This window comes from Neovison vison, chromosome 1 (genome assembly GCF_020171115.1).
Source record: "Neovison vison isolate M4711 chromosome 1, ASM_NN_V1, whole genome shotgun sequence".
NCBI classification, from domain to species: Eukaryota; Metazoa; Chordata; class Mammalia; order Carnivora; family Mustelidae; genus Neogale; species Neogale vison.
In genome coordinates, this window is record NC_058091.1 from 249,582,354 (window position 1) to 249,595,354 (window position 13,001).

The 13,001-nt window shown below is 35.4% G+C and overlaps 1 protein-coding gene across 1 annotated transcript in view; it reads left to right on the plus strand.

Annotated features, from left to right (window-relative positions):
• Positions 1-13,001, plus strand: part of FBN2 (fibrillin 2) — a 247,344-nt gene that overhangs the window by 70,077 nt on the left and 164,266 nt on the right. The gene's annotated exons all lie outside the window — the stretch shown is intronic.

Below are 13,001 nucleotides of genomic sequence, written 5' to 3' on the forward strand. Positions count from 1 at the left end.
CCTTGGGTGCAGTTATTGAAGAGTTTGTATCCAGTTGGTTACAGAGTGGTCTCCCAGCAATCTTTGCAACCACGTCCTGATGTATATTTTATGCATCAGGGCTAGATTTGGGCCTGAGGATGTTACAGTAGAAGACACCAACCCACATAGTCCAAAGAAATGGTTGAATTTTTACTGGATTATCGTTTTAATTAATTTTAGGCCATCACAATTATTACCCTTTTTTGGCCACTATCGTGCTGTACCTATCATGTATATTAAACCCATTTTTAGAGTTTGAAATAGCTCAGTCATGAGTTCTGTCATGGCAGTAGGATCACAGAAAATGGAAAATGACTTGTATTTTTTTTAAAGATTTAGTTTATTTATTTGACAGAGATCACAAGTAGGTAGAGAGGCAGGCAGAGAGAGGGAAGAAAGCAGGCTCCCTGCTGAGCAGAGAGCCTGATGTGGGACTCGATCCCAGGACCCTGAGACCATGACCTGAGCCAAAGGCAGAGTCTTAACCCACTGTGCCATGCAGGCACCCCAGAAGATGACTTGTATTATTCAGAGAAATGATATTCATATTTGAGACATGAAGAGTTGGGTTAATTTGTTACCATGAAATCATATACAGAGCTAAATTCCTGAGGTCTTTCAAATTGATGTTAGTGACCAGTACGACAGGCTCAGATGTCATCTACCCAACCCCTATAAATGGCATATTGCAGAAAGCCAGTCCGTCATCCTAAAACCCAAATGAAAGTTCGAGTTTGGGAAGCCTGTATGTAGCTTCAGTTCAATGAACAATGATCATTTAGGTGCTCTGCATAATTTGGTAAACATATCTCTGACAAGTGGCCTCTACAGATTTTGGTTAGTTCTGTAATTTTGTAAAGGTTAAAGTTAAAAACTGGTCTTTTTCAAAACTCTTCCAATAAGAACTAGAGGGATACCCAGGGATGAACCTACATGTTAGCTGTGGATTTAGAATGGTTTTGTGTCTTCTCTCTTAGCTTATTATCTGTCACTGGTCAGACCTAATATGGAGACCATGTAAATGTCATTTTTAGTCTGCTGTTTTTGGGGTACCTGGGTGGCTCAGTTGGTTAAGCATCTGCCTTCCACTCAGGTCATACTCTGGGAGTCTGGGATTAAGCTCCACATTAGACTCCTTGCTCTGTGGGGCCTCTGCTTCTCCCTTTCCCCTCACTGGGTAAATTCTTGTGCTCTCTCTCTCTCAAGTAAATAAGTGAAATCTTTAAAATAATAATAATAATAATAATCTGTGTTTTCTATGGGTAATAAAATTCTCTATCTTTGATAGAACTACCAGTCTGATTTTATCAAATTTCTGATAAATTAATTTTTAAAAGAAGAAATACCATACACTATGTAGTGTTCACCATACTTTATATATTTCCTAGATTAGATACAAAATAAATAAATAGTGAAATTTATAAAATTCTATAGATTCCTATTAAAGAGAAAATACTGTATAGATCTAGAGGAATGCTGACTGGATTTACTAAGGTAGTACTTCCTGTGTATTTTACAGCACGTATCCCTTCCCAATATACTTGCTCATTTGTTGTCTTTATTGCTTTTATTTTCCCTCCAGAAAAAGTGTAAGATTCATTAGGTCATAAATCTCTTTTATTCATTAATGTCTCTGAGGCATCTGGAAGAGTGCATAACATGTGGTAGGTACTCAGTAACTATCTTTTGAATTAATAAATGGGATTAAGATTAATATACTTCCAAAAACCACCATTTTGTAAAAATAGTGCAGTTGAGAAAAGCTATTATTACCTTCAGCCAGAACATTCCAGATTACTGACTCTCCTCATCTTCTACATCTGCAGTTAGGCTTTTTATTCTTTACCTCTATATTTTGTCAGAGAGGCCTAGTTTTTCTGGACACACTTATTAAATATAGAATCTGATCTCAAATTTCTCAAATACCCTTCAGGATTTAGTAATGTCTAAAGGCTTTTTTATTTGATTTTGTTTATGCAGTGAAGATAAGTTTTCAGTTCTATTAGCCTAAAAATATAATGGATAAATACAGCAACAGGAGCAAAATGAAACTTGCCACATGGTTAAAATATCTGGAAAAGCAAGTTTAAAAAGTTCTGCTTTATTTCAAAATCATGGCAAAGTCAGAAGCCTCTCAATTAAATACTAATCCTCAGTTCAGCTATTTTAAGACTGCATCTTAATGTGATTTCATTTTCCTTTTAAATTTGTAGACTGTTGCCCAAATGCTCTGCCAAGTTGATTTGGAAGATACATGCATGAAAAAAATAACATAAAACATGATACATATGTGTCATACTTTATAAAATATAGTGATCTTTTTTGTCATATAATTGAAAATTTTGTTGAGTTAAAAATAAATTTCAGATACATAGAAGATGACAGCAAATAGCTTAATATTGGTTCTAAAATGTGGTTCCTATTAGCCAAGAATGGACATTTCTGAAGTTTTAAACATAATGTTATTCTGTAGTTGCTGCAGTTAGTGAATTACCTTATTTCTGGCTTCAGAGGACATGAAATATGATCTTGTAATAAACAGAATAACTGTTCATATATAGATTTTCATAAAGTTTATATAGACTCCTATTAAAGAGAAAATACTATATAGAGCCACTAGATTATTACTAAGTAGATTTACTAGGGTAATACTTCTTGGTTATTTGATAGCACATATCACTTTCTGATATACTTGATTCTATATTGTCTTTATTGCTTTTACTTAACTCCAGCTAGACTGTGGGATCCATTAGATCATAAATCTATTTTTATGATGATACTTAAGTTGATACTTAAATGAAATTTAAGATAATACTTAAATTAAACTGTGAAAAGAGACCAGTACATATTCTGTATGTAACTGTTGCCATGATGTCTTTCTGGACCGAAGTGAACATTGTCAGAGAGGTGCACATTCCTGTGGTGCTTGGCTGCTTGGTCTTAACGATTCATGGCTCCTTGGGTGCTGCGAGCCATTTCTGTTCTACCTCTTTTGCCCAAGACTAACTCACATTTAGTTCTGTCCTCTTCGTTTTATTAATATCCGAAGTTCACTAATACAGGCCATAAAATTTAATCTGTCATAACACAAGTGAATTAAAGGTTTGAAAAGCAGTGTTAACTCCTTTGCGAATAATATATACAAACTTTATGTCACAGACTGCCATATGCATTTCTTGTATTATTTTCTTGTAGTTTCTTATCCTCTTTTAATCTGTATAATCTTCATGAATCTCCTCTAATTGAAAGGATATTTTATTTAATATTGAGTCTTGACTTTGAGTCTTTCAGATTTTTCAAACAAATAGGGTCATCTAAAATTTTTAAAAATATATTAAAATTTGCAGTTACTAATTTGTTATTTGAGTTTTAGGAATTAGTCTTTTAAACTATCCCAACCATTTCTCAAACTGAAAAGATGGCAGATGAAATTTGCTCATTACATTGCATCTTTCTCTTTATCTTAGACAATAGTAGTGGACTGATGCTGAGCCTCTGTTCTAGTTCATGCAACTTGAAAAGCACAAAAATCAGACCTACATGGCAGAGTCAGAACCTAGCTAGGACACAGGACCAGGACAGAAGTAAAGAAAGTAAAGATGTAAAGAAACAGGAAGTGCAGACCCTAAATCAGTCCCTGCCAAACCAATGCTGCTGTGTGTTCTTTTCAAATGATTACAGTGTTCAGCAATATCTAATTCATTTACTCAGGTTGTGCATGAATAATGTAGAGAAGTTTGAACCTTCCCTGAACCCACGCAGGCATGGGTTGTTCCTCAATCGTAGGTTAGAAGGAAGATGCCCTCAGTAGAAAGTTATTCCTAGACCTTCTGTATAGCCCAAAATGGAAAGGAGATTTGGTTCATTTGATTAGTGTAAATTATTAAAGACACATTTATCTGCACTGTCTACATTGATCTAGTTAACCGGATCATTATAAAGTTTAAATTCCGTTCATACTGTGTGAAAACAAGCCATTCCTATACAATCCAGAAAATTTACTTAAAACTTAATTAATTATAGAAACTCTCTTTTTTTTAATAACGTGTGGGTGGTATATGTGTGTATTGTATATTATATCTTAATGAAGAAGATATTACTTGAAAGACACATTATACACAGCGAAACTTCAATGAGGTAAGCACAGGGCTATTCCTATATACTGCTGCACTTAACTTTACAAACAGACATCTTAATAAAAGAAGATGTGATTTGAGCAACAGTTCATACACAATGTAGTTTTGGTGAGATAAATAGTATAGCTCTTCCCATATGTTTCTGCACATGTTTACAAATACTTATATCTTAATGACAGATGATATTATTTGAAAGACAAAATATAGGCATGCCTGAGGGGCTCAGTCAGTTAAGCAGCTGTCTTCAGCTTAGGTCATGATCCCAGGGTGCTGGGATCAAGCCCCATTTCAGGCTCTCTGCTCAGTGGGGAGTCTGCTTCTCCCTCTGCTGCTCCCCCTGCTTGTGCACTCACACACACACTCTCTCTCTCTTTCTTTGACAAATAAAATCTTTAAAAATAGAAAAGAAAGAAATTATTCATAGTGTAGTTTCATTTAGTTAAGAACAAGCCCTTTCCCATACATTTCTTTTTTTTTTTAAGTTTTTATTTGAATTCACGTTATCATCCAGTGTAATATTTTTTTTTAAAGATTTTATTTATTTATTTGTCAGAGAGAGAGTGAGAGCGAGCACAGGCAGATAGAGTGGAAGGCAGAGTCAGAGGGAGAAGCAGGCTTCCTGCGGAGCAAGGAGCCCGATGTGGGACTCGATCCCAGGACGCTGGGATCATGACCTGAGCCAAAGGCAGCTGCTTAACCAACTGAGCCACCCAGGCGTCCCTCATCCAGTGTAATATTAGTTTAAAGTATGATTCAATACTTCCATATGGTACCTAGTACTCATCACAACTCTTTTTTTTATCACAACTCTTATATAAAGATAGAATATTCTTCTAACTAAAGAAAACAACAATAAAGAATAGAAAACAAGATCTTCTAAAATAAAATTCTGCTCCCCCCAGTTGAAAGCAGTGATGAACACTTGGAACTGTTGGGAAGTCGTTGGGACAGGGAGAGCCTTCTGAGTAGTCACTCCAAGTATCAGCATTCTGAAAGGCTCCTCCGAGGCTGCGGATGTCCTTTTGGAAAGGCAGAGAATGGCCCTGAGTGAGAGAGGTCTACTGCAGATCCTCAGCGGAAGTTGAAACCACGGGCGAGCATCTTGGAGAGTGTGTCTGAAAGAGCAGAGTAGAGGGACCCATCCCTACCTGAAAAAGTGGTAGAGAGTTTGGTGAGCAGGTACCAGCAAATACTTGGGATAGAAATTTCTTTCAAACCAACTTGTTTCTTCCTGGGCTCTCCCCACTTTTGCTTCAGCAGGAAATGGCCCCATTTAAAGATGAGTAATAAAGGAAAAAGGTCTACATGTCACAACTGGAACAAAGAGAAAAACATTTGGAAGAGGCAAGTGAACATGCTTCAAGGAAGAATTACCCAAATGAACACAAGATTTATACACTTCTTCCTTAGCTTCAGGAAAAGAAAAGCAGTATGGTCTTGCTTTAAAAATGTGCTCATTGTTTGGGGCGCCTGGGTGGCTCAGTGGGTTAAAGCCTCTGCCTTCGGCTCAGGTCATGATCCCAGAGTCCTGGGATCGAGCCCCACATCGGGCTCTCTGCTTAGCGGGGAGCCTGCTTCCTCCTCTCTTTCTGCCTGCCTCTCTGCCTACTTGTGATCAGTGTCTGTTGAATAAATAAATAAAATCTTTAAAAATGCTCAATGTAGAGTTATAAGAATTTAGTAAAAACAATCAGAGATAAAAAGTGGGTTGGCAGTACTCAGAAACTGCAGAAGGATTTGAGACGATACCTAAAGCAAATGATACATATACATATACATACATAAAACTGAAAAAATATCAGTGACAAAAGTTTGGATGAGGAAATCACAAATCATAATGTCAGAAAGCAGGAATTAAGCAATGATTATAAAAAAAATCTGATACACAGTGAAATCAGACTAAACAAAGCTGTGGAAAGGAACTGAAGAAGAGTCTTAGAGGAAAAAAGTAGAAGGATTTTCTAAAATGGATAAAAGCATCAGCCTGCAGATTGAGAGGCACAAGACTTCAGTAAGAATAGGGGATAAATGCAGAAGCTTTTGATTTTGATGAAGTCCCAGAAGTTTATTTTCGCTTTTGTTTCCTTTGCCTTTGGAGACATATCTTGAAAGAAGTTGCTGTGGCTGATATCAAAGAGATTACTGCCTATGTTCTCCTCTAGGATTCTGATGGATTCCTGTCTCATATTGAGGTCTTTTATCCATTTTGAGTTTATCTTTGTGTACGGTGTAAGAGAATAGTCAAGTTTCATTCTTCTACATATAGCTGTCCAGTTTTCCCAGCACCATTTATTGAAGAGACTGTCTTTTTTCCACTGTATATTTTTCCCTGTTTTGTCAAAAATTAATTGACCATAGAGTTGAGAGTCCATATCTGGGCTCTCTACTCTGATCCACTGGTCTATGTGTCTGTTTTTATGCCAGTACCATGCTGTCTTGGTCATCACAGCTTTGTAACAAAGCTTGAAATCAGGTAAGGTGATGCCGCCAGCTTTATTTTTGTTTTTCAACATTTCCTTAGTGATTCGGGGTCTCTTCTGATTCCATACAAATTTTAGGATTATTTGTTCCAGCTCTTTGAAGAATGCCGGTGGAATTTTGATCAGAATAAATGGAATCCCATGGGCAAAATAAAACAGAATATACAAGGACTTTTCTTTTTTTAAAGGAAGTGCCATTGAGGCTGAGATTCTCTAGAACAACTCATATAGACTGGAAAAGAGTGTGGCAGTGTTTGCAGACTCTGGAGGTCATGACCTCTGCTTGATTTGACAATTTTTTTAAAATTTTTTATTTTTTATAAACATATATTTTTATCCCCAGGGGTACAGGTTGGGCTAAATGCCCCAATCAAAAGACACAGGGTATCAGAATGGATAAAAAAACAAAACCCATCTATATGTTGCCTCCAAGAATCTCATTTTAAGCCCGAAGACACCCCCAGATTTAAAGTGAGGGGGTGGAAAAGGATTTGACATATTTTTAAATGAAATTATTTTGGTTGCTCTGTAGAATGTCAGTTATAGGGGGATCCAGAGTAGAAGCAAGGACTCCACTTAGAAGGTTTCTTTAGTAGTAAGGTGACATATGATGGAGGGTGAGACCAGAATAAGGGCAGAGGGAAGATATGAGGCATATTCAGGGAAGTATCGCTTGTTACTGATTGAACAAAGTCAGACAAGTAAAAGGGAGATGGTGAATTTATCTCCTGTGAGGTGAGGAATACTGAGACAGAGAAGCATGCTCTGTTCTTTTTATTCCAAGCACAGAGTTCTACAGGTAGTAACTTACTAATACTTGCTTGTTGAATTGAGCACTTAGCATTTGAATTTTGTGAATGCATGAATAGGTATTCTGGCTGAATGAAATGATGTTGAATAGTTGCCAAAATACCCCATACTTCTCAGATTACAGGTGGAGACAGACCAGTTCTTCAGTTGCTATTCCTAATGGCTGACATTAGTTTTCATAGAAATGCAAATTTGTGAATATCTGTGGCATATAGGAATGAGAACTTAAATATTAAAAATGGATCTAATTTGGTACAGCAAAGTTTAAAAAAATATGCTATTAAATGTATAGTAATAGGAATCAGTCCTTAGTTCCCTTAGATATAAATTAAATGAACTGTCTTTGTATGCCTATAGCACTGCACGTATTTTTCCAAATTTTAATGTGAATGAAAAATAATATGCTAACTTACATAATCAGCTTAATCTTTTAGGGCAAGTTTATTTAAAGAAGTTGGAGAATAGTGAACTACATAAACTACAAGTACCATTACCTTGTTACATTACTTATAACCTTAATAGACATAAACTGAAGGGATTGTGTAATGTTTAAGTTTCAAACAATTTATCTGAATTCTAAACCTGAAGCTAATTACACTGTTTGTTAACTAATTGGAATTTAAACAAATATTTGAGGGAAAAAAGAAAGATTTAGCCTTATTCTTAAAATCCTTATATGTGATTTGAAGTTTTTCAGCATTTAGAGAAATAGTTTGTGCTTGAAATGAAGGAATGAACAGAAACACATCTGTATGACCAGGACAGTGGAAAACTCTTCAGACATTAGTAATTGCTTATGCTAGCACTTTGAAAATGAAGAAAATCTTGCATAGTTTGAAGGTCTGAGGCTTGCTTTTTTTGTTTGTATAGAGAGCACTTGTGTATGTTTTTAGGTTCAAGTTGATTATTTCTACAAGATTTCTATAAAATTTTTCTTTTTTCTTTAAATAATTAACTCGATCTACCTAAAAGAAATAAATTCTGTATGGCTGTGTAGTCTAGGATACTTCAAAAATAAAGGTTTTATTTTTCCTTCTAGGAAAATACTTTTTAGGCAATTACAAAATAAGCCCCATAAAGTCAGTTTGCTTTTTCCTTTGAAAAATTACTGAATCCACTAACTATGTAGTCAAAGATTTTATGAATAGTATTAAGGGATTTATAAGCTTGGCCTCATTTTTCAGCTTATATCATGATATTCTTTCTCTGATTTATCTGCCAGGAAAAGAGGTTTCTAGGGATGTTTTATACCACACTGTAATGAGGGTGGAAATGTAGTACATTTTAAAATATAATGCAGTTTGAAATGTTCTGAATTAAACAGTTCAGTATATAAATTTATTGTAACATATTTCGTTCTAGCTGGTTCTTGTTTAGATCAGATACCCTTTAATAAGACAATGAGGGGCGCCTGGGTGGCTCAGTGGGTTAGGCCGCTGCCTTCGGCTCAGGTCATGATCTCAGGGTCCTGGAATCGAGGCCCGCATCGGGCTCTCTGCTCAGCGGGGAGCCTGCTTCCTCCTCTCTCTCTGCCTGCCTCTCTGCCTGCTTGTGATCTCGCTCTGTCAAATAAATAAATAAAATCTTTAAAAAAAAAATAAGACAATGAAATCTACTTTAATTTCTGTATAAAATATTTTGGGCTATTGCAATTTCTTATAGATAGGTAAAGTGAGGCAGAAATACTGAAGATGCCAAGCTTTTTTGTAGGCTTTAATTCTCTAATTTACATACTCTAAGATGCAGCAAACTTGTGGACTTATCAAAAAATAATGGGGTAAATCAATATATACTGACTTAGAGATATATCCACGAAATAATTTTAATGAAAAAAAAGCAAGATTCAAAACAGCACGGACTGTGATACTATTCTTGTTACATAAACAGGCTGATGTTCTGAATGTGTTTGTGAGTGTAAGTGGCAAAGAAGAGACTGCTGAGTTACATCAGTGGTAACTTTAACTTTCTCTTTTTCTGTATCTTGAAGGTTATTACATTGCGCTTATAGTATTTTGTAATTAAAGATAGTAAGTATGTTATCCTGTCAATTTTAATAGATAACATTTACATAAGCTTATGTATTCATGTACCATGTTTCTCATACCACTATACTGAATTACAGAGTATTACCTTTTACAGAGGGAAATTAAGGAGAATATAAATGGGTGGGTATAAAATAATGGGTTCAAAAACTCTAAATTGAAAGTATTCTAGTTGGTTAGCTATATTTTGTTTGTTTTTAAAGATTTTACTTATTTATGTAAGAGAGAGAGAGAGTGAGACAGAGAGCGCACAAGCAGGGGAAGGAGCAGAGGAAGAGGAAGAAGCAGACTTCCCACTGAACAGCAGCACATTGTGGGGCTTGATCCCAGGACCTTGGGATCACCATCTGAGCCAAAGGCACACGCTTAACCGACTGAGCCACCCAAGTGTCCCAATATATGTTTTTTTTGTACAGGCTTTTTGTCAAGTTGGGGAAGTTCCTTATATTCCTGGTTTATTGAGATTTTTAAAATCATGACTGAAGTGTTGAATTTTGTCACTTCCCTTTTTCACGTTCTAATATGGTCATGTGCTTTCTCTTTCTTGGTCAACGTGTTAATATAATGCATTATACTGATTGAATGTTGAAGCAACCTTTAATTCCTGGGATTAACCTCACTTGGTCACGATGTATTAATTTTTTTATGTATTGCTGAAGTTGCCTTGCAAAAAATTTTTGTGTGTCTATTCCAAAAATATATTATTGTGCTTTTTGGTTTTTGTTTTTTTTTCTTGAAATATATTTGTCTAGCTTTAGGGTCAGGGTAATGCTAACCAAATAAAATTGGTAGACTAGTGTCCCCTGTTGTCTTTTTCCACAAGAATTTTTGTTCAGGGATGCCTGGGTGGCTGAGGCAGTTAAGTTTCTGCCTTAGGTTCAGGTCATGATCTCAGCCTAGTGGGATCAAGCCCCGTGTCAGGCTCTCTGCTCAGCGGGGGGCTGGCTTCTCCCTCTCAGTCTCCCTGTGCCTGCCACTCCTCCTACTTGTGCACTCTCTCTCTCTGTGTCAAGTAAATAAATGAAATCTTTTTTTTAAAAAATAATTTTATGTATCTTACTACTTACTTCTTTTAAGTATTTGAAAGGATTTAGCAGTAAAGCCACCTAGACCTAAAGTTTTCTTCGGGCAAAGATATTCAAGTATGAATTAAATTAACTTTAACAGATGTAGGTCTGTTCAGATGATCTGTTCTTGAGTTATCTAAATCATTGAATTTAGTGCCATAAAGTTGTTCATATTATTTCCTTTGATCCTTCTAATCTCTGTGGAATTTGTATTGCTGTGTCCACTTTTATTCCTTACTATTCATCATTCATTTCTTCTCTCCTTTTTCTTTATCAGTCTTAACAGATCTAGTTTTATTTGTATTTCCAGAGAGCCAGGTTTTGTAGTGATTGATGATCTCTGTTTGACAGTTGTTCTATTTTATTATTATTGTTATTATTTTCTTGCTTCCGTCTACTTTAGATTTAATACGCTCTTCTTAAAATTTCTTTATCTAACAACTTAGGTAACCAATTTTAGACGTTCTTTTTGTAAAATAAGCATTTTAATGTTACATATTTATCTCTAAGCACCACTCTAGCTGGGCCCTACCAATCTTGATATGTTCTGTTCTCGTTTTTCATGTGATTTTTTTCTTTAAACCATGGATTATTTCAGAGTATATTATTTAAATTCCAAATATTGGAGGATATTCCAGGTGTTTATTATTCACTTCTAGTTTAGCTCTTTTGTGTTTAGAGAACACACTATGTATGATTTGTAATTTTTTTATGTTTAATGAGCCTTTTTTATGGCCTCAGAATATAGTCTGTCTTGGTAAAATATCCCATTTGCTCTTGAAAATGGCGTGTATCCTGCTAAAGTTGCGTGGGGTGGTCTATAAATGTCAACTAGGATAAGATGGTTGAAAGTATAATTTAAGTTTTATGTATCCTTGCTGATTTTCAGTCTAATTGATCTGTCAGTTACTAAGGAATATGGAAATGTCCAACTATAATTGTAGATTTGTCTCTTTCTTTTCTCAGTTCTATCACTTTTTGTTCTGGGTGCTTAATATTTTAAAAATCAGCATATACACATTGTACATTATTGTGTCCTTTTAATGAATCAACCCCTTTGTCATTATGAAATATCCATCTATATCCCTGGTAATGGTTCTTGTTCTGATGACTACTTTGTGTAATATTAACTTAGCCACTTCAGCTTTCTGTTGATTTAAGTACATGATACATCTTTTTTTATTATTAATTATTTTTATTAAAATATAGTATTTGCCCCAGGGGTACAGGTTTGTGAATGAATCATCAGGCTTACACACTTCAGAGCACTCACCATATCACATACGCTCCCCAATGTCCATAACCCAACCACCCTCTCCACACACCCCCTTCCCCAGCAACCCTCAGTTTATTTTGTAAGATTAAGAGTCTCTTAAGGTTTATCTCCCTCCCAATCCCATCTTAAGTACATGATACATCTTTTCATCTTTTTCTTTTTGAGCTATCTCTGTCAAAGTGAGTATCTTTTAAGCAATATACAATTACATCTTTTAAAAAAAATCAGTTGTGGGGGCACCTGGGTGGCTCAATTGGTTAAACGACTGCCTTCGGCTTCAGTCATGATTCCAGGGTCCTGGGATCAAGCCCCACATCAAGCTCCCTGCTCAGCAGGGGTCCTGCTTCTTCCTCTCCTGCTGCTGCTTCCCCTGCCTGTGCTTTCCTGCTCTCTCTCTATTGAACAAAAAACAAAATCTTTAAAAATAAATAAATAAGAAATCATGGCAATCTCAGGCTTTTTAATGGAATTATTAATACTGTTTATAGTTCCTATGATTATCAGTATTATTGATTTTTAAATCTGTATCTTAGCATTTTTTGTCTTTTTGTCCCATCTATTCTTTATTCCTCTTTGCCTCCCTCTATTAGAGGGAGTATATTTTAGTATTTCATTTTATAATTGGATCACTAGCTCCACCTCTTTAACATTATAAAATGTTAGCTTTATGTTAAATCACAAAATTTAGTGATCATATTTACATATATAACAATATAGTCTGTATTCGAATAATATTATGCCACTTCATTACAATGTTATAATGTAATAATTTTACAACAGTATTCTTCTGTCCCCCTTTAATCCTTTAGCTATTGTGGTTATCCTATTTACTTCTTTTCATTTTATAATCTTCAAAATACATTACTATAATTTTGCTGTTGCTCTTTTTAACAGCCAGTTATCTTCAAGTTTATTTGAAAATAGGTCTTTTAAATTTATCAGCATGTTTACTGTTTTCAGTGCTTTTTGGTTTTTGTATAGACCATAATTTTCATCTCATAATTTCATTTTACTAAAAGAAGAACAACTTTTTTTTTTTTTAAGTAGTCTGGAGCCCAGCATAGGGCTTGAAGTCACGAACCTGAGATCAACACCTGAGTTGAGATCACTAGTTGGATGCTTATCCCATTATGCCACCCAAGTACCCCTCCTGCTAAAGAACTTCTTTT